Source organism: Lithobates pipiens, unplaced genomic scaffold (assembly GCF_037356315.1).
Source record: "Lithobates pipiens isolate NorthernLeopardFrog02 unplaced genomic scaffold, aLitPip1_a1.2 Scaffold_28, whole genome shotgun sequence".
Taxonomy (NCBI): Eukaryota; Metazoa; Chordata; class Amphibia; order Anura; family Ranidae; genus Lithobates; species Lithobates pipiens.
In genome coordinates this window covers 175848129-175871304 of record NW_027507789.1, presented here as the reverse complement: position 1 = coordinate 175871304, position 23176 = coordinate 175848129, and positions in this window count along the sequence as shown.

Sequence of the window (23176 nt, the reverse complement as noted above, 5' to 3'; positions counted from 1 at the left end):
AACTTAAAGCGGGAGTCCGCAAGGACTCTGCGTTTTTTTTTTTTTTCAAAAGCCAGCAGCTACAAATACTGCATTAAAATAGTGACACTTACCTGTCCAGCGCGCCCGTGATGTCGGCACCCGAAGCCGATCTCCAGATCGTCTCCCGTGTGCTGCCGCCGCCATCTTGGGTATGGGAATCAGGAAATGGAGCCTTTCGGCTTCATTTCCCGGTTCCCTACTGCGCATGCGCGAGTCACGCTGCGCAATAAGGACGGTCCCCGCTGCCTCTGGGATCTGTGTGTTTCCCAGCAGGCAGCGGGGCACTTGCGGGAAGGGGCGGGCACTTGCGGAAAGGGGCGTAAGTTACGCCCCTTTCCGCAGAGAGCTATCCCGGAAGTGGGTGCAGTTACCTGGATTATCCAGGTAACTGCACCCCCCTCCCCCCTGAAAGGTGCCGATTGTGGCACCGGAGGGGGGGAGGGTTCCGATGAGCGGAAGGTCCACTTTAGGGTGGACCTCCGCTATAAGGACCAGAGGTCTTTTTCCAATTTCGCACTGCGCTGCTTTAACTGGTAATTGCGCGGTCATGCAATATTGCACCCAAACGAAATTTGCGTCCTTTTCTTCCCACAAATAGAGCTTTCTTTTGATGGTATTTGATTGCCTCTGCCATTTTTATTTTTTACAATATAAATGGAAAAAGAGCAAAAATTTTGAAAAAAAAAGATATTTTCTTCTTTTTGTTATAAGAAAAATCGAATAAACTAAATTTTAGTCATACATTGAGGGCAAAATTTATTCAGCCACATGTCTTTAGTAAAAAAAATGTCAATAAGTGTATATTTTTTGGTTTGCGCAAAAGTTATAGCGTCTACAAACTAGAGTACATTTTCTGGAATTTACACAGCTTTTAATTTATGACTGCCTATCTCATTTCTTGAGGTGCTAAAATGGCAGGGCAGTACAAACCCTCCCAAATGACCCCATTTTGGAAAGTAGACACCCCAAGGAAATTGCTGATGGGTATGTTGAGCCCATTGAATATTTTTTTTTTGTCCTAAGGGATTGAATAATGACAAAAAAAAATAAAAAATTACAAAAAGTTGTCACTAAATGATATATTGCTCACACATGCCATGGTTATATGTGGAATTGCACCCCAAAATATATTCCGCTACTTCTCCCGAGTATGGGGATACCACATGTGTGGGACTTTTTGGGAGTCTAGTCGTGCACGGCACCCCGAAAACCAATCACCACCTTCAGGATTTCTAAGGGTGCAAATTTTTGATTTCACTCCTCACTACCTATCACAGTTTCGAAGGCCATAAAATGCCAAAATAGCACAAAACCCCCCAAAATGACCCCATTTTGTAAAGTAGACACCCCAAGCTATTTACTGAGAGGCATGTTGAGTCCATGGAATATTTTATATTTTGCCACAAGTTGCGGGAATATTACAAACTTTTTTTTTTTTGCACAAAGTTGTCACTAAATGATATATTGCTCACACATGCTATGGGCATATGTGAAATGACACCCCAAAATACATTCTGCTGCTTCTCCTGAGTACAGGGATACCACATGTGTGGGACTTTTTGGGAGCCTAGCCACGTACGGGACCTCGAAATCCAAGCACCGCCTTCAGGATTTCTAAGGGCATACATTTTTTATTTTACTCCTCACTACCTATCACTACCTATCACAGTTTTGAAGGCCATAAAATGCCAAGATGGCACAAACCCCCCCCAAATGACCCCATTTTGGAAAGTAGACACCCCAAGCTATTTGCTGAGGGCCATGTTGAGACCATTGAATATTTTTTTTTTGTCCCAAGGGATTGAATAATGACAAAAAATAAAAAAAAATTTTTTTTTTACAAAAAGTTGTCACTAAATGATGTATTGCTCACACATGCCATGGTTATATGTGGAATTGCACCCCAAAATATATTCCGCTACTTTTCCCGAGTATGAGGATACCACATGTGTGGGACTTTTTGGGAGTCTAGTCGCGCACGGCACGCCGAAAACCAATCACCACCTTCAGGATTTCTAAGGGTGCAAATTTTTGATTTCACTCCTCACTACCTATCACAGTTTCGAAGGCCATAAAATGACAAAATAGCACAAAACCCCCCAAAATGACCCCATGTTGGAAAGTAGACACCCCAAGCTATTTACTGAGAGGCATGTTGAGTCCATGGAATATTTTATATTTTGCCACAAGTTGCAGGAATATTTACAAACTTTTTTTTTTGCACAAAGTTGTCACTAAATGATATATTGCTCACACATGCTATGGGCATAAGTCAAATTACACCCCAAAATAAATTCTGCTGCTTCTCCCGAGTACAGGGATACCACATGTGGGGGACTTTTTGGGAGCCTAGCCACGTACGGGACCCCGAAAACCAAGCACTGCCTTCCGGATTTAAATATAAAATGCTACCAAAAAAACTGTTAGCGATCGCAGGGATCAGGCCTGACTCTGCGATCGCTGCAGTTATGTGTTTAGTGTTTTGTAAGTGACAGTGATCGATTGATACTGCACTTGGGTGGGCTGGGCAGAGGGGCAAAACGCAGGTGCTAGCAGGTATCTGGGCTGATCCCACTAACAATGCGTTTTTTTGGAACCCTGAACTGCTGGGGACGCTAGTATAGATCTGATCATATCAGATATTGATCTGTTCAGATTCTTTACCACTACGGGAGGTTTATGCTTTGCGTGTGGGTGTTAGCGGTACTGGCACTAACCTAGCGCTGCCTGGGGCGACGCAGACCCTGACCCTAAAACCTAATTGATATCACCCGGTGTTGTGTGCCTGTGTGTACCTACATGTCAGTGTAGTGTTGGTGCACACTTACTTTTAGTCTTCTCCTCGTAGTCTGGTCAAAAAGACCGCCCCGAGGAGAATGACATCACTTCCTCCTTCCTGTGTAAACAATACACAGTGGGAGGAAGCTTCTCATTGGCCAGGAGCGATCCAGAGGGGGTGGCCAGAAACCAACGGCCATCCCCTCATCACGGATCGCTCCTGGAGCGAACCGGACCGCCGTATCCAGCGGGAGGGGGTCCGATCGGACCCCCCACCCGCTGGAAGGCACACACGTACATGTACGTGCTTGTGCCTGCCTGTGCCATTGTGATGATGTACAATGGCAATACGGCGGTCCTTAAGTGGTTAAGGACACCTGAAAACTTACCAACTGGTGGTCCCCCTACCTTAAGTATTGAGGGTCTTATATAAGTGGTGGCTGACTCATGGTAGTACAGAATAAGGGATGGCCACTGACACTCTTAGGTGATCCTGGGACAAGCAGAACCCACACAGACGACTCCTGTTTATGGGCAAAACTAATCACTTTGCCCAGAACTAAAATGGCGCCCAGAGCTTCCATCGGTCAGTGCTCATGTGCGGACCGGGCGCAGCCCTATGACATCATCAGGAGCGCCCTAGGCTGATATATATGGTGCTGGGCAGCCGCCTCATTCCTATAGGAATACCCTGACACCTACTGCATGGTGCGGCCCACTCCTCACTCACTCGGAACCTACCTAAAGCCAAAAAAGATGGGAGAAGAGCAGGAACTGAATAAAACAGGTAAAGTCATAGCCTAACTGAAAAGGAAGCCCCTAGAAAAGGAAACAACAGGCTGGCCCCCCAAAGCTCCGGAACCAAGTAATGCTGAATGGTAGATTTTGTTCCTAAAGAGGAAACACTGCAGGGATCCATCAAGACCACACAGACGAGGGTCTCTCAGGCTTATTAGCGGATGTTAGCAACCCAAGCACTGAGACTATGCACTGGGAGAGGCTTGAACCCAGCCGTTTACTGCTCAGTGGCAGGGTGAGAGACATAAAATTCCTTACTTCTTCACTGGTGCGTGGAGGTATAAGGAAAAAAGGAAGAATGGGGTGGCGGCTAACCATGCCTTCATTTATACTATTCACTGGTCCTGAGGGAGTGGTCAAGAGGCGGAGCTCTATCGCTAGTATGCTGCCATTGTTTGGTGTCAGGAAATTACAATTTTGACTCGCTAAGTCTTTCAGAAAATACATTGGGTTGCTTGCTTTCCAAAATGTGGTCATTTTGGGGCTGTTTTTCCTGTCCTGGTACTTCAGGAACTCAAGTAATATGATGAATAGTCAGGAAATTGGATGCATAACCCCTTCAAGCTGACCATACGCACATATGTGGCCTTCGGTTGAAGGGGCATCACCTGCAGGCATCACCCTGGTACCGTTTTTCAGAGCGGCTCTTTAGTCGTAACAACTGATGTGGCTAAAAACCGCTCAGCTGTTATCCTAAAGCAGCAGGGGACATCTCCCCCCGACGCCTTACACCACTCTTCCCGGGCCTCCCATCCCACTGGGAGACCCGAGCGCCTGGCTAGGCTGAGACCCAAACAAAGCCTCGCCTCGCCTCTGATTGAGTCTCCGATGTAGTAACCTGGTAACCGTTTTTTAACCACTTAAGGACCAAGCTCACTTTTTTGGGAAAAAATACACTTTTTTGAATTAAAAAATAAGACAACAGAAAAGTTAGCCCAATTTTTTTATCTTGTGAAAGATAATGTTATGCCAAGTAAATTGATACCCAACATGTCACACTTCAAAATTGCGCCCGCTGGTGCAATGGAAACAAAAACTTTTACCCTTGAAAATCTCCATAGACGACGTTTAAAAAATTCTACAGGTTGCCAGTTTTGACTTACAGAGGAGGTCTAGGGCTTATTGCTCTTGCTCTACCGATTGCAACAATATCTCACATGTGTGGTTTGAACACCGTTTTCATATGCGCGCACTACTAACGTATACGTTTGCTTCTGCACGCAAGCTTGGCGTGACAGGGCGTGTTTAAAAAATGTTTTGTTTTTTTACTTATTTATTTTACCTTTTTATTTTTTATTTTACACTGTTCTTTAAAAAAAAAGGTGTTACTTGTATTCCTATTACAAGGAATGTAAACACATCTTGCAATAGAAAAAAGCATGGCAGGACCTCTTAAATATGAGCTCTGGGGTTCTCAGATCTCATATTTACACTAAAATGCAATAAAAAGAAACTGTCATTTTACAAAAATGGCTCTTTAAGAGCTATGGGTGACGTCACTTCCGTCCCGCAATGGTATGGAGACGGATGGGGACCATCTTCCCCTCACTCATCTCCATCACTAAAAGTGATCTTGAAAGTGGACAGCCAGCTGAAGAAGAGGATGCCGGGGTTATAATAAAGATATCCCTCTTCAAAGTTAGGACGTACAGTATATCGGCATGTGGCGGTCCGTAAGTAGTTAAAGTGTTGTCTATGGAGATTTTAAAGTACTGTAGTTTGTTGCCATTCCACGAGTGTGCGCAATTTCAAAGCATGACATGTTAGGTATCTATTTACTCGGTGTAACATCATCTTTCACATTATATACACAAATTGGGCTAACTTTACTTACTATATTTTTTAATTCATGAAAGTGTCTTTTTTCCCCCAAAAAATGCGCTTGAAAGACCGCTGCGCAGATACCATGTGACATAAAATATTGCAGCAATCACAATTTTATTCACTAGGGTATCTGCTAAAAAAAAAAAAAAAAAAACTGTATCTCACATAAGTGAGTACACCCCTTACATTTTTGTAAATATTTTATTATATCTTTTCATGTGACAACACTGAAGAAATTACACTTTGCTACAATGTAAAGTAGTGAGTGTACAGCTTGTATAACAGTGTAAATTTTCTGTACCCTCAAAATAACTCCACAGACAGCCATTAATGTCTAAACCACTGGCAACCAAAGTGAGTACACCCCTAAGTGAAAATGTCCAAATTGGGCCCAATTAGACATTTTCCCTCCCTGGTGTCATGTGACTCGTTAGTGTTACAAGGTCTCAGGTGTGAATGGGAAGCAGGTGTGTTAAATTTGGTGTTATTGCTCTTACTCTCTCATACTGGTCACTGGAAGTTCAACATGGCACTTCATGGCAAAGAACTCTCTGAGGATCTGAAAAAAAGAATTGTTGCTCTACATAAAGATGGGATTAGCCAGTGTTTTTCAACCTTTTTTCAACCAAGACACCCTTTAAAATCTGTCAGAATCTCGAGGCACACCAAACGAAAAATGTTAAAAAAATTAAATTGTTACGTCTTACATCAATGGGATACGTGAGCCTGGGACAATTCACACAACCGCTATATTCTGCCAGGAATGGATGAGAGACAGACACGGAACTCCTGGTTCATGGCCCTAAGTCGCTCTCTGTACTTGTTCTTGATGAAGGTTAGGCTTGAAAAGCTCAGTTCACACAAGTACATAGTAGAGAAGGGTAGTAGAAATGTAATGGCAGTACTTGAAGCTACTCATTATTCAATGATACCCAAAACTTATCCAAAGCCACATCTTGAAATTTTATTTGTAACGTGCAATCTTCCCTGATCTCTGCCAGTTTCTTTTGTGCCGCTAATGGCAAGACTTTTGAGCTATCCAATGCACATGAACTCCAAGGGTTACGGACCCAGTCAAACTCTGCAAAAGCAGTAGTGACTAAATCTTTCATTGAGAATTTGTAGGTGTTGAGAGATAAGATCAAAAACCGTGCTGCCATTTGAATGTGCATTGCACAGGGGAAACATCTCAAGGCTGCCCTGTTCTACAAAGGAGCGCCAGAGTGTCAGCTTGGATCTGAAGCCACGTAGTTTGTCAGATGAGATGAGAAGATTTTCTTCTTTACCTTGCCTTTTAGCACTCAGTTAATTTAGATGTCTAAAAATGTCAGCCAGGTATGCAAGTTTCGCACACCATTGTGTGTCTTCCATCAATTCTGCATATGCAGAGCTCTGTCCTATTAGAAATGTTCTGATTTCTTCTCTTAACTCATATACTCTGTCCAAGACTTGTCCCCGTGAAAGCCAGTGGACTGCGGTGTGTAACAAAAAGCTATGATGCTCTGCTCCCATTTCTGTGCACAGAATTGGAAACAGATGTGTCTTTAAGGGCCGCATTTTGATATCATTTACAATGTTCACTGCTTCATCCAGTACATCTGACAGTTCTTTTGGCAGGGTCTTTACAACTAGTGCCTCCCTGTGAAGAAAGCAGAGTGTGTTTCGCACACGTGGGTTCTGAACTCTGACTTTGCCGATGAAACACTTGGCCCTACCCATCATGGCAGCAGCGCCATCAGTGCAGACACAGATACAGTTCTTCCAGATTAAAGTGGTTGTAAACCCTTACAAACCACTTTGACCTACAGGTAAGCCTAGATTAAGGCTTACCTGTAGGTCCAAGAAATATCTCCCAAACCTATACGGTTTAGGAGATATTTGCCCGTAGACAGCGACGCGCAGGCGCACTGAGTGTGGCATCGTCGATGGTGAAGATGTCGCACAAGGACGCGCGTCTCGGTTCCCGTGCGCATGCGCGGGAGTGACGTCATCGCGGCTTCGCCGAATGACAGCGGCGGAGCTGCGAGACCCCACCGAGAAGATGGATGCGCCAGACTACAGGGGACAGCGGTGACTTCGCTGGCTCCTGTGTCAGGTAAGTGACACATAATGGGCTACTATGCGATACATAGTAGTCCATTATGCTTTGCCTTTGCAGGGAATGAAAGAGGAAGTAAATTCATCAGGGTTTACTTTCTCTTTAATCCGCCCTGTTCAAGGTACTCTTCACTTATTTCCTCAGGTATCGGTTTACAAAGAAAAAAAAAAAAGTCTCCCTGATATGGTCCTCATCTATGAATCGAACATTTGCCAAGAGCTGAGCATGCCCATTTATGTCAGTGGATTCATCAACTTTTAAGGAAAATTTCCCAGTAGATCTGATTTTTTCAAAAACTAGGTTTTCAATATCTGCAGACATGTCACTGATTCGCCTTCCAATCGTACTGTCAGACAGTGGAACTTTTTCCATTTCTTTTGCTGCTTGTTGGCCTAGCATTTTGTTGTAGCTGTGCATGCTGTCAAAATGATTGTTTCCGCAATTGTTTGTGGCTTCTTAGCTTTAGCTACTATCTTGGCCACTAAATAGCTAGCCTCCAATGCTTTCTCTGACACTTTTGCACTCTTCATCATGACTTGCTCTTGTTGTTTGTGTTGATTTTTCAAATGAATTAACCTCCCTGGTGGTATGATTATTTCGGATTTTAGATGCTAAAAGCAGTACAATTATTTTGCATGAAAATTTGACGTTTTATATTGTATTCCTGTAATTCTTATGAACAACTCACTTAAATCTGTCCAAACCAGAGTCTCGCAGACATCCCGGGCATGATAAAGTTTGGAAAATGAAATCATAAATTATAATATAATAAATAACTATAAGTAATTATAACAAACAATAATATAACAATAATAAAAATTATTCAATAATGTAATCAAATCAAAAACACTGAAATTTGCTCAGTTGCAGAATTGTCACTGTCATTACTTTTCAGTATTTGATGATGGATCTCCCCACAAATCACTATCGCTCAATTCTGCGAGTGATTCTAATTTATTATCGCTGTTTTCTAGCTGGTCTAAAATCATTTTTGATGTAAAGCAACAGTTTTGGTTGCTATGGACAATCTCCAGTTTCCAGGCATAAAGAACAGTTTTTATATTATAAAACTGCATGCAGGACACTGGGCAGACCACTAGGGACAAAGGGGATGTGAAATAATTACATACAGCAATGTAATCTGTAAGATTACATTATACTGTATGTATACTGTGTGTTTCACTTTTTGAATTTGGCGCCGATCTCCGTTCCCGTGCATTGCAACGCTCGCAGGGAACGGAGATCGGCTGTGTGGTGAATCGAGCGGAGGACGAGCTGCTCGTACAGCGGGGGGACATCACTGGATCCAAGGGAGAAGGTAAGTAATCCTCCTCATGCATTCAGCGATGCGGTCCCGAGTCTGGCTCGGGGTTACCGCTTTTGGTATAAAATCTCCACCCCGAGCCAGACTCGGGAATACCACCAGGGGGGTTAAATATTCTGGTCCCTTGCTGGCTAGTGACGGATGATTTGTTGTTGGGTGTCTTTTAAGTTTGCTTGGAGCCATTGCTTCATTTGATAATTTCAAACCACATGTCAGACACATGGAGAGAGGGCATGATGAAACCACTATACAGATGAAACCATATTACAAGTAACTGTCATCATACTGTCTTTTCCTTGTCTTGATGCTGGCCTCCACTAGACATGTGCAGAGTAAAATATTTAGTTTTCGTCCGAAAAATTTATTTATTTAGTTACTCCCGAAATTCATTTTTATTTATTTCGTTTTTCGTTCAAAAAATGCATCCGTCCGAAAATCCACATGAATTATGGTCGAATCTGTCTTTGAAGGCTTATGGTGTCTGTCGAATGTATTAAGGAGAGTCGACGGAGCTAGAATATAGCATACTTCGTGTGAACTTTAGAACCCTATTAGAGTCTATGGGACTCCAACGTTCAAAATCTAAAGCACTCATTTTAAAGGCTAATATGCAAGTTACTGTCCTAAAAAGTGTTTGGGGACCTGGGTCCTGCCCCAGGGGACATATATCAGTGCAAAAAAAAGTTTTAAAACTGCAGTTTTTTCGGGAGCAGTGATTTTAAAGAGGAAGTAAACCCTGATGGGTTTACTTCCTCTTTTTTTCCCTGCAAAGGTAAAGCATAATGGACTACTATGCATCGCATAGTAGCTCATTATGTGTCACTTACCTGACACAGGAGCCAGCGAAGTCGCCGCTGATCCCTGTAGTCCGCCGCATCCATCTTGCTGGTGGCGTCTCGCAGCTCCGACGAATGACAGCGGCGAAGCCGCGATGACGTCACTCCCGCGCATGCGCACGGGAGTCGCGTCTCGCAGCTCCGCCGCTGCCATTCGGCGAAGCCGCGATGGCGTCACTCCCGCGCATGCGCACAGGAGTCGACAAATTAGGCAAATCCATTCTTGGACTTGCCGCATTTAGTGCGCCTGCGCGCCGCTGTCTACGGCGCATGCGCCGTAGACAGCGGTGCCCATTTTCGGGCAAATATCTCCTAAACCATATAGGTTTAGGAGATATTGCTTGGACCTACAGGTAAGCCTTAATCTAGGCTTACCTGTAGGTCAAAGTGGTTTGAAGGGGTTTACTTCCTCTTTAATAATGATTAAAGTGAAACAATAAAAGTGTAATATTCCTTTAAATTTCGTAGGAAGGGGGGGGGGGTGTCTATAGTATGCCTGTGAAGGGGCTCATGTTTCTGGTGCTTAGAATTGTCTCTGCACAAAGTGTCATTTATGCAGGAAAAAAAGTCCTTTAAAATCACTCGCAGCTATTATGAATTGTCGGCTCCGTAATAGAGAACACTCATTGAAAGTTTTTGATAAAAAAATAAATAAATAAAAAAAGCGTGGGGGTCCCCCAAATTCAATTACCAGGCCCTTCAGGTCTGGTATGGATATTAAGGGGAACCCTGCTTCAAATTAAAAAAAAATAATTGACGTGGGGTTCCCCCTAAATATCCATACCAGACCCCTCAGGTCTGGTATGGATATTAAGGGGAACCTCGCGTCAAATTTAAAAAAAAAATGACGTGGGGGTCCCCCTGAAAATCCATACCAGACCCTTTATCCGAGCATGCAACCTGGCAGGCCGCAGGAAAAGAAGGGTGGACGAGAAAGCGGCCCCCCCTCCCTCCTGAACCGTACCAGGCCACATGCCTTTGGGAGGATACTTCGGGGGTCTGTGACCCCTCAAAGCACCTTGTCCCCATGTTGATGTTGAGAAGGGCCTCATCCTCACAACCGTGGTCGGTGGTTGTGGGGGTCTGCGGGTGGGGAATCTGGAAGCCCCCTTTAACAAGGGGACCCCCAGATCCTGCCCCCCCTGTTTGAAATGGTAAGGGGGTACAAAAAAACTAAAATACCCCTACCTTTTCACAAAGAAAGTGTAAAAAATAGTTAAATAAGACAAACACACTTTTGAAAAATTCCTTTATTAAAAATAAAAAGAAATAAAAAAAAAAAGATTCCAGCGGTGGTAATCCACTCTTGCTATCCAGTGACGGACGGTCATCTCTCCGGGGTCCAGCGATGCTCTGAATCAGCGCAGCGAATCCATCCATCTTCTGTCTCCACGGAGGAGACACTGCGGGCATTCCGGCGGCCTGACGTTGTTATATGCGGAGGGCGGGGCCACCCGTCACCTGACCCCGCCCCCTCTGACGCAAGGGGAAACCCGGGTTTCCCTGTGACGTATGGGTGACCCCGCCCCCTCTGATGTAACGGAAACCTGCCTGTGTTACATCAGAGGGGTGCGGGATCAACCATACATCACAGGGAAACCCGGGTTTCCCCTTGCGTCAGAGGGGGCGGGGTCAGGGGACAGGTGGCCCCACCCTCCGCATATAACAAACCTCAGGCCGCCGGAATCCCCGCAGTGTCTCCTCCGTGGAGACAGAAGATGGATGGATTCAGATCAGCCATCGCTGGACCCCGGAGAAATGATCGTCCGTCGCTGGATAACAAGAGTGGATTACCACTGCTGGAATCTTTTTTTTATTTTTTTTATTTTTAATAAAGGAATTTTTCAAAAGTGTGTTTGTCTTATTTAACTATTTTGTACACTTTCTTTGTGAAATGGTAGGGGTACTTTTGTACCCCCTTACCATTTCAAACAGGGGGGGCAGGATCTGGGGGTGCCCTTGTTAAATGGGGCTTCCAGATTCTGATAAGCCCCCCGCCCGCAGACCCCCACAACCACCGGCCATGGTTGTGGGGATGAGGCCCTTCTCCACATCAACATGGGGACAAGGTGCTTTGAGGGGTCACAGACCCCAAAGCATCCTCCCAATGTTGAGGGCATGTGGCCTGGTACGGTTCAGGAGGGAAGGGGGGCGCTCTCTCGTCCCCCCCTCTTTTCCTGTGGCCTGCCAGGTTGCATGCTCAGATAAAGAGTCTGGTATGGATTTTTAGGGGGACCCCCACGTCAATATTTTTTTACATTTGAAGCGGGGTTCCCCTTAATATCCATACCAGACCTGAAGGGTCTGGTATGGATATTTAGGGGGAACCCCACGTCAATTTTTTTTTTAAATTTGACGCAGGGTTCCCCTTAATATCCATACCAGACCTGAAGGGCCTGGTAATTGAATTTGGGGGATTTCCACGCTTTTTTTTAAATTTTTTTTTTTTTTTTTTATCAATGACTTTCAATGAGTGTTTTCTGTATTACGGAGCCGACAATTCATAATAGCTGCGAGTGATTTTAAAGGACCTTTTTTCCTGCATAAATGACACTTTGTGCAGGAACAGTTCTAAGCACCAGAAACATGCGCCCCTTCACAGGCATACTATAGACACCCCCCCCCCCCTACAAAATTTAAAGGAATATTACACTTTTATTGTTTCACTTTAATCATTATTAAAATCACTGCTCCCGAAAAAACGGCCGTTTTTAAAACTTTTTTTTGCATTGATCCATGTCCCCTGGGGCAGGACCCGTGTCCCCAGACACTTTTTAGGACAGTAACTTGCAGAATCTTTTCTCTCTGTCAAATCTTTTTTCTCTGTCGAATATTTTCTCTATATAATCTTGGACTAATAGAGGTAAGGTTAGACACATTCGACCACAGGTTCTATAGACACAGATTGTTATTGTCAGAGTCACGTCGAATCTTCTATTCTATATTGAACTGTTGTAAAAACTAAAATAAAAATAAAGCATTTATTTATGTTGGATCTTTCATTTTTCGGATTCTGTGCTTTCGTTATCGTTTGTCAAAACGAAAACGAAAATAACTGAAATTCGGACGAAAATGCATTCGGACGAAAATGAATGCACATGTCTAGCCTCCACTACCCTCTCTGCTGAGGTACTTGTGAATGATGAAAAAATATATAAATTGATCTGTGCAGTGGAGATTAAAATACCAAATCAACCAGAAACTGCTGCCCCTACTTGCCACCACCATAAAGTGGGGTGAATGAAAAATAAAAGGAATGAAACAGTAGGTCGCTGCTTCTCAGGTTGATAAACTTTATGTTTAAATCACATTTTTTTGCAAGGTGAAAAATCCTAAGCTAAAGATATTTCAGGTATAATAATTTATCCCATATTTTTTAAAATACCACACGGGAAATGCTGTTTTTTATATAAGCGAATGGAAAATCATTTTTGTGAAAATATTTTGTGTTAGAATTATGTTAGGGTTGTTATCTTATCTTATATTAGGCAAATTGGCATAGGTGACATCACGGGGAAAACAGAGAACCTTTACAAAAATCCTTCTAAAAACTATGCCCTGTGTTGGGGCCTCTGTAGTTTTTATATGTACAAGAACCCCGCAATAATATTTATGAATTTAATTATTTTTAACGTGTTAAGAAAAATCAATGATAGTCCTTCTGGGATCTGTAGGGAATTACATAAATATATCCGACAGGCTCCCTTATAAAAAGTGCAAAAATGTATATTAATATAAAGCAACAGCTCTATCCTCCTGTTGATTTCATGTAAAGTGACCAGTACAGATGATATAATAAAAAGTGATTAATGTGCTATCCAAAACCACAAGTACTGTTATGATTTTTACAAAGCTAAGTCAACCATAAATGTAACCAAAGTTTACACAAAAACCAAAAAAAACATGCATCAAAAAAAATATATAGTGACGTGCTTTTTAACCACTTGACCACTGGGCACTTAAACACCCTTAATAACCAGACCAATTTTCAGCTTTTGGTGCTCTCACATTTTGAATGACAATTACTCAGTCATGCAACACTGGACCTACCGTATATGAAATTTTTGTCCTTTTTTTCACACAAATAGAGCTTTCTTTTGGTGGTATTTAATCACCTCTCAGTTTTTTATTTTTTGTGCTATAAAGGAAAAAAGACCGAAAATTCTGCGAAAAAATGAATTTTTCTTCGTTTCTGTTATAAAATTAAGCAGATTAGTAATTTTTTCTTCATAAATTTTGGCCAAAATTTATACTACTACATATCTTTGGTAAAAATAAGTACAAATTGGTGGATATTATTTGGTCTTTGTGAAAGTTATAGAGTCCACAAGCTATGGTGCCAATATCTGAAAATTGATCACACCTGAAGTACTGACGGCCTATTTCAATTCTTGAGACCCTAACATGCCAGAAAAGTACAAATACCCCCCAAATTACCCCTTTTTGGAAAGAAGACATTCCAATGTATTTAGTAAGAGGCATGATGAGTTTTTTGAAGTTGTCATTTTTTCCCACAATTCTTTGCAAAATCAAGATTTTTTTTTCCTTTTTTTTTTTCCCCACAAAATTGTCATATTATCAGGTTATTTCTCACACACAGCATACCACAAATTACACCCCAAAACACATTCTGCTATTACTCCTGAGTACGGCGATACCACATGTGTGAGACTTTTACACAGCGTGGCCACATACAGAGGCCCAACTTGCAGGGAGCGCCATCAGGCGTTCTGGAGCACCCAGGACAATTCTGACATTTGTCTCCTACATGTAAAAATCATCATTTATTTGCTAGAAAATTACAGAGAACCCCAAAACATTATATATATTTTTTTTTTAGCAAAGACCCTGGAGAATACAATGGTGGTTGTTGCAAATTTTTATCTCACACGGTATTTGCGCAGCAATTTTTCAAACGCGTTTTTTTTGGGGAAAAAACTGTTTTGTGCTTAAAAAAAACAAAAAAACAGTAAAGTTAGTCCAAATTTAGCATAAAGTGAAAGATGAAGTTATGCTAAGTAAATAGATACCTAACATGTCACTCTTCAAAATTGCACATGCCCGTGGAATGGCGCCAAACGTCGCTACTTAAAAAATCCCCATAGGCGACGCTTTAAATTTTTTTTGCTGGTTACATGTTTTGAGTTGCAGAGGAGGTCTAGGACTAGAATTATTGCTCTCGCTCTAACGTTCGTGGCGATACCTCACATGTGTGGTTTGAACACCGTTTTCATATGTGGGCGGGGCTTACGCATGCGTTCGCTTCTGCATGTGAGCACATGGGGACATGGGCGCTTTAAATTTTTTTATTTTTTTTTTATTGTTCATTTTACTTCATTTATTTTAGTTTGACATTTTTTTCCCCAAAAATACATTTTTGATCATTTTTATTCCTATTACAAGGAATGTAAACATCCCTTGTAATAGGAATATGGGGTGACAGGTTCTCTTTACAGTGAGATCTGGGGGTCAATATGACCCCACATCTCACCTCTAGGCTGGGAAGCCTGAAATAAAAAAAAAAAAAAAAAAAAAAAAGATTCTGGCTTTGATTGTACTGGCGAGTTGGTAGAAGCACCGGAGGGCGGTGAGGGGTGGGGGGCGTCTATGGCTGGGTATTTCAGGGTATCACCGAGTATGGCTGGGTATCTCCGAGTATGGCTGGGTATGGCAATTTATGGCAGGGTATTGCAGAGTATTGGGGGGTACTGCAGAGTAATGGCAGGGTACTGCAGAGTATTGGGGGGTACTACAGAGTAATGGCAGGGTACTGCACTGCAGAGTAATGGTGGGGTACTGCAGAGTAATGGCGGGTACTGCAGAGTAATGGCAGGGTACTGCAGAGTAATGGCAGGGTACTTCAGAGTATTGGGGGGTACTACAGAGTAATGGCAGGGTACTGCAGAGTATTGGGGGGTACTGCAGAGTAATGGCAGGGTACTGCACTGCAGAGTAATGGCGGGGTACTGCAGAGTAATGGCGGGTACTGCAGAGTAATGGCAGGGTACTTCAGAGTATTGGGGGGTACTACAGAGTAATGGCAGGGTACTGCAGAGTATTGGGGGGTACTCCAGAGTAATGGCAGGGTACTGCAGAGTAATGGCAGGGTACTGCACTGCAGAGTAATGGCGGGGTACTGCAGAGTAATGGCGGGGTACTGCAGAGTATTGGCGGGTACTGCAGAGTATTGGGGGGTACTACAGAGTAATGGCAGGGTACTGCAGAGTATTGGGGGGTACTGCAGAGTAATGGCAGGGTACTGCACTGCAGAGTAATGGCGGGGTACTGCAGAGTAATGGCGGGTACTGCAGAGTAATGGCAGGGTACTTCAGAGTATTGGGGGGTACTACAGAGTAATGGCAGGGTACTGCAGAGTATTGGGGGGTACTCCAGAGTAATGGCAGGGTACTGCAGAGTAATGGCAGGGTACTGCACTGCAGAGTAATGGCGGGGTACTGCAGAGTAATGGCGGGGTACTGCAGAGTATTGGCGGGTACTGCAGAGTATTGGGGGGGTACTGCAGAGTATTGGGGGGTACTACAGAGTAATGGCGGGGTACTGCGGGGTACTGCAGAGTAATGGTGGGGTACTGCAGAGTAATGGCAGGGTACTGCAGAGTATTGGGGGGGTACTACAGAGTAATGGCAGGGTACTGCAGAGTATTGGGGGGTATTGCAGAGTAATGACAGGGTACTGCAGAGTAATGGCAGGGTACTGCACTGCAGAGTAATGGCGGGGTACTGCAGAGTAATGGCGGGGTACTGCAGAGTAATGGCGGGTACTGCAGAGTAATGGGGGGTACTGCAGAGTAATGGCAGGGTACTGCAGAGTAATGGGGGTTACTGCAGAGTAATGGGGGTACTGCAGAGTAATGGGGGGTACTGCAGAGTAATGGCAGGGTACTGCAGAGTATGCACTGGTATTGCAGAGTATGCACTGGTATTGCAGAGTATTGGCAGGGAATTGAGGGGTTAAATTCGGTGAGCAGCGATGTGGGCACTGCAGATGCAGCCCACATCGCTGCTGACACCGATCTCTTTCCGCTCCGCTGTACCGATCGGTACAGAGAGGGGAGGGAGGAACCGGCGTCATAATATGACGCCGGTTTGTTTACAAGTGATCACTCCGTCATTTGACGGAGCGATCACGTGGTAAACGGTCGCGACGAGAGGACCCGGCGGTCACGGATGCTCTCGAGTGCGTGCCCCAGGGGGCGCGCGAGAGCAGAATTCTGGGAGGCCGTTAATTAACGGCCTCTCAGAGTTAAACAACCGCCCTGAAGCCGTTAATCGGCAATGGGCGGTTGTTAAGTGGTTAAATAAAGTGATTAGTGCCTTGTGTAAACAAATGAAGCAAATACAAAGTGCCTGAGTGATTATCAGAAAAGTCCCATGAGTAAAAAAAACAAGCTTCTCAGGGGAAATTCCTTCACAGGTGAGTCGTGCGGGGTGATATAATCCATTCCCCTATTGTTACTGCACTCACCAGAGCCTCTAACCCCTCCCAGGGTATTGCACCTTCACAGTATATGCCACTGTGCAGCAAAAAAGGTAGAGAATTCCCAGGCTTCGTTATGCTGGCGATTGTTAATCTCATGTATTCATCATGTGAAAGAGAAGGGGATGCCCATAGCGTAACTTTGTTTTGTTTTTATTTTAAAGAGTTTTATTCAAATAAAATGAGCTACTCACATTACCATATAGTATACAAGCGTTTTTCAAAAACATGCACGCTGTATCGAAAGTAACCGGAAGTGACGCAATGCCATTCTACGCATTTCGTCATCAGACATTGACTGGAACATATCATTGCTACACTTCTGTTGTATACATTGTGAGCGGAGACTTCACTGCACCTGAGCGGCGTGAGCAACGGCCATTTTCTTATAGATATTGAAGACCGAAGACCGTCTAGTAAGTATCCCTATTTTATCCTTCAACAATAGCGGGGCATATTAAATTTATATATGAGTTTATAAAACCCCTATTTTCGGTTTACCAGCCAGAACCGGGATATCACTGCATCATGTGTGGTCTCTGCTTCACTAGTTATAAAAACACCAATTTATTAATACAAAAACAAATGAGAACAAAATACTAAGACAAAGATAAATATAATACTATATTATACTACAGCATTCAGTTTTCTACGTGCATGCTCCTGAAGAGTGGATGACTCCACGAAATGCATAGAGCTACTATATGCCATGTTTTATGCCAACTATATGTTTTATTTACTTAATGATCACTTTTAATATGTGATTTGTATTTTTAGTGGTCAATTGTTATTGCTGTATGTTTATCCATTGAATGGAATATATTGATCCTCTTGGTGTACTCATGATTACCCTCATGCAACTTACCATTGATTTTCCAATAAATTTAAATGTTTTACACCTGCCTGCTTCGTTCAAAGTCTCAACCCCCAGTCATCCTGATTGCTTTATTCAAATAGGGATGGAGGCAACTGACCTTACCCGGTCACCGCCTCATTTAAAGTCCCAACGTTCTCTTTTTCTTCTAAAGATAAATATAACATAAAGATAAACTAATAATAAAAAAATGAGAAGAAAATATGAAAAATAAATAATGTGAAAAATAAAAATAAATATAAAATAAAAAGAAGAAGGGATTTGTAATTTAAATAATTGAAAAAAATTAAAAAAAATAAATAAAAATGAAAATAAAAATAAATAAATATGAAGGTGAAAATAAAAATAATAATGAAATTAGAAGAAAGATAATGAAAAATATTGAAAAACTGGATAAGTAAAAAATGTAAAAATATATATGTATATATCCAAAGAAATTACATCAGCTTCCTCATAATTCATTTATGCTTTGCAATTCTAATATCTGATGTACCTTATTGTAATAATATTTGGACCGGAATCTTAAAAAGTTCCTAGAAGAGATGACCCATTTTATTTTTTTCAAAAAAATTAAAAAAATATAAAATAAATATAAAATAAAATTATTAAAAATGTATATACCTAGAAGAATTATTAGGATATACTAAGAAAATTCATAGAGGGTAATAAAATAAAAAGTAATATGTCCTTCAGTTTCAGGTCTTATTACTGGAAATGTATTTATTATGCTGGGGATTATATATATATATATATATATATATATATATATATTCACCTATTTTTTTTAAAGGAATTAAAAAATGTGATTAAAATTAAACATTTGTGAGAAAACAATTTAGATCCACATCTATATTCATTCCTTTTGGCTGGAGGGTATCCATTAAAAAAATCCACTTTGTTTCATTTTGCAAAATTTTTATTCTCTTATTGTCTCCTCTCCAGTGGCCCTTAATCTTATCTATGGCATAAAAAGCCATGCAGGTGGGGTCTCTATGATGATGTTTCCTAAAATGTGTCGAGACACTATGTTTTTTTAATCTGTTTTTTATGTTAGTTATATGTTCCCCAATTCTGACATGTAATTGTCTGGTGGTCCTGCCTAGATATTGCTTGTTGCATGGACATTCCAATACACGTTACATGTGTACTGTTGCATGTAATCAATTCCTTTATTTTAAACTCTCTGCCATTGGATTGTGAGTTAAAATTTGTTTTCTTTTTCTCTGTTTTTTTACTGGTTCTACATGGTAGACACCTCTCACATTTAAAAAAGCCTTTTAGACTATTAAATATTTTTTATTTCTTTAGGTGGATCCAAAGCATTATGTACTAGTTTATTCCTTAACACTGGTGCTCTCTTATAAATAAAGCTGGGTTTTCCTGGTAATATGGGCCCCAAAATGTTGTCCGATTGTAATATGGGCCAGTATTTTTTAATTATTGCTTCCATAGACTTATGTTGTCTACTATAACCCGTAAGAAAAGCCATATCTATTTTGTTGTTTATCTACTTCTTTTTTTCTTCCATCTGGTTTGTCTTCTATTATTTTATTTCTATTAATTTTCTTGATTTTCTCTCTTCTTTTGATTAATTTGTTTTTTTTTATATTCCTTTTCTGTAAATCTATTAATTATTATATTTGATTGGGTCTCATAATCTTTTGGATCACTACAGTTTCTGTATATTCTCAATAATTGTCCTTTCAGTATATTATTGATCCACTGCGGATGGTGACAGCTGCTGGTTGAAATGTATCTATTCTTATCTGTGGATTTGAAGAATGTTTTAGTATTAATGCGTCCATTATTTTTGAGTAATTGTAAATCCAGATAGTTAATACTCTGGGTATTCCAAGATCCTGAAAAGGTTATGCCATAAATGTTTTGATTAATCTCATTTAAAAAATCCTGCAGTTCGGCCTCTGTGCCTTTCCATAAAATGTCATCAATGTATCGTCTGTACAGCTTGATGTTTTTTCTTGGTACACTGTAGATTTGTTCCTCCTTTCACTGGTTCAGAAACAGGTTAGCCACACTGAGGGCATACTTTGCTCCCATGGCCACCCCCTTTGTTTGGGTATAATATTCTCCTTTATGCCAAAAATAATTGTGGTTCATGGCCAATTTTAATCCCTCCAGGATGAATTAAATTTGCTCCTCCTTCAGGTCAGTATGTTTATATAAGGCCCATTCTGCACTGCTCAGACCATCCTCCTGCACAATGTTTGTATACAATGAATTTACATTGATTGTTACTAAGATCTCATCCTCATTTGTATCTAGATTTGTTAGGTCGGCAATTAGTTGTTTACTATCCCTTAGATAGGATTTGCCTTCTGCTACCAGCGGTTGTAGATATAAATCAATGTAAGCTCCCAATCTTGAAAAAAGTCAATCAATGGCACTTATTATTGGTCTCCCTGGTGGATGTTCCTGATCCTTGTGTATTTTAGGGACATAATAAATTACCAGAGTTTTTGGTGCGTCTGGTTTCAGGAACCTAGCTTCTTTTTTGGTCAGAATTCCCTTTTCTTCCCCACGTTTAACAAAAAGCTTCAATTTCTTCTCGTATCCTGCTTTTGGATTTCCCTTCAATCCCTTATAGGTGTCTGGTACGTTTAAAAGTTTTTTTCATTTCTGTTTCATAATCCTTTTTGTTCAATATTACTAGTCCTCCCTCTTTGTCTGCTGGGCGGATGATTACATCTTTCTTTTTTTCAATCACTTTTATAGTACTCCAAATTTTATTTTTATTTGTTTTCTTCACTTTAAGCTTTCTAATATCATCCTCCACCAATTTCTTAAATAGAAGTAGACTTTCGTTATGTTGCATTTTGGGGTTAAAAGTGGAATTATTTCTCATATTGGAATGCCTGAATCGGGATGGTTCTTTTTCCTTTTGAATGGTGTCTTTGGATGCGAAAACATTTTTTCTCGTTCAAAAGTTTTATTTTGAGATAAATACCATGTACAGAGTATAAGGCAAATTATTTAACACCAGAAAGAAAAAATAGACATAATGAAATACGGATGATACAACGCAAAGAAGAATTTCAAGATATTTATGGGTGTAACAACAAATGACCTTATATATATTAGCATTTGAAAGCATTCTAGTATCTGAGTTTTAAAGATTTTAATCCAAAGAAAATATAAATATGTCTAAAAGAAAATATGTGATTTTAAAGTTTTGACCATAACTTCTAAAGTATGTTTATAAAAAGTATTATACAGTGAGGGAAGAACATAAAAGGTATATGGGAGTGGAAGGGAAGGGAATAATTCTCTGGAGGAGGTTTTATGTATCAGCTAATGTTGTAATTCTATAAAAAATCTTAATCACCATAACAATAAAACTTGGTTATCAATATTATCTGACATATAGTATTTAATCCAAGGCTTCCATATGATATCAAACTTTGTTATCTGGTTATTATCTATAGCGTACATTTTAGCATGGATGAAAGCTTGATTCATTCTACGTTTGGTTTCTGCAATATTCATCCATATCTATTTTCCATGCATTGGCTATAGTCTGTTTTGCGGCGTGTACAGGAGTGTAAGAACTAATTTGAATTGTTTCTGATTGAGAAAGGTTGGTTTTAAATTAAGGAGAGCTATAATTGGGTCTGGTAAAATTGGACAGTCAAAAAATGTAGTAATTATCAGAAAGACCTTTTTCCAAAATGATTGTACATCAAACCCATTTAAACAATAGTCAAGGACAACACAAGTAAAAACAAAATGCAATTTGTAAATGAAGGTGTTTATTATTAAAGGTGAAAAAAAATCCAAACCATCATGGCCCTGTGTGAAAAAGTGATTGCCCCCCTTGTTAAAACATAATATAACTGTGGTTGTCCACACCTGAGTTCAATTTCTCTAGCCACACCCAGGCCTGATTATTGCCACACCTGTTCACAATCAAGGCATCACTTAAATAGGAGCTTCTTGACACAGTAAGGTCCACCAGAAGATCCTTAAAAGCTACACATCATGCCGAGACCCAAAGAAATTCAGGAACAATTGAGAAAGAAAGTAATTGAGATCTATCAGTCTGGAAAGGGTTATAAAGCCATTTCCAAAGCTTTGGGAATCGAGCGAACCACAGTGAGAGCCATTATCCACAAATGGCGAAGACATGGAACAGTGGTGAACCTTCCCAGGAGTGGCCAGCCGCCCAAAATTACCCCAAGAGCGCAGCGACGACTCATCCAAGAGGTCACAGAAGACCCCACAACAACGTCCAAGGAACTGCAGGCCTCACTTGCCTCAGTTAAGGTCAGCGTTCATGCCTCCACCATCAGGAAAAGACTGGGCAAAAATGGCCTGCATGGCAGAGTTCCAAGGAGAAAACCACTGCTGAGCAAAAAGAACATCAAAGCTCGTCTCAATTTCTCCACAACACATCTTGATGATCCCCAAGACTTTTGGGACAAAATTCTATGGACCGATGAGACAAAAATGGACCTCTTTGGAAGGTGTGTGTCCAAGTATATCTGGCGTAGAAGGAACACTGCATTTCATAAAAAGAACATTATACCAACAGTAAAATATGGTGGTGGTAGTGTGATGGTCTGGGGCTGTTTTGCTGCTTCAGGACCTGGAAGACATTCGTGTACTCAAGCTGAAACGAACTTGGGTTCTGCAGCAGGACAATGATCCTAAACACACCAGCAAGTCCACCACCGAATGGCTGAAGAAAAACAAAATGAAGACTTTGGAGTGGCCTAGCCAAAGTCCTGACCTGAATCCTATTGAGATGTTGTGGTATGACCTTAAAAAGGCCGTTCATGCTCGAAAACCCTCTAATGTAACTGAATTAGGACAATTCTGCAAAGATGAGTGGGCCAAAATTCCTCCAGGACGCTGTAAAAGCCTCATTGCACGTTTTCGCAAATGCTTGGTTGCAGTTGTTGCTGCTAAGGGTGGCCCAACCAGTTATTAGGTTTAGGGGGCAATCACTTTTTCACACAGGGCCATGATGGTTTGGATTTTTTTTCACCTTTAATAATAAACACCTTCATTTACAAATTGCATTTTGTGTTGTCCTTGACTATTGTTTAAATTGGTTTGATGTTCCGAAACACTTAAGTGTGACAAACATGCAAAGGAACAGGAAATGA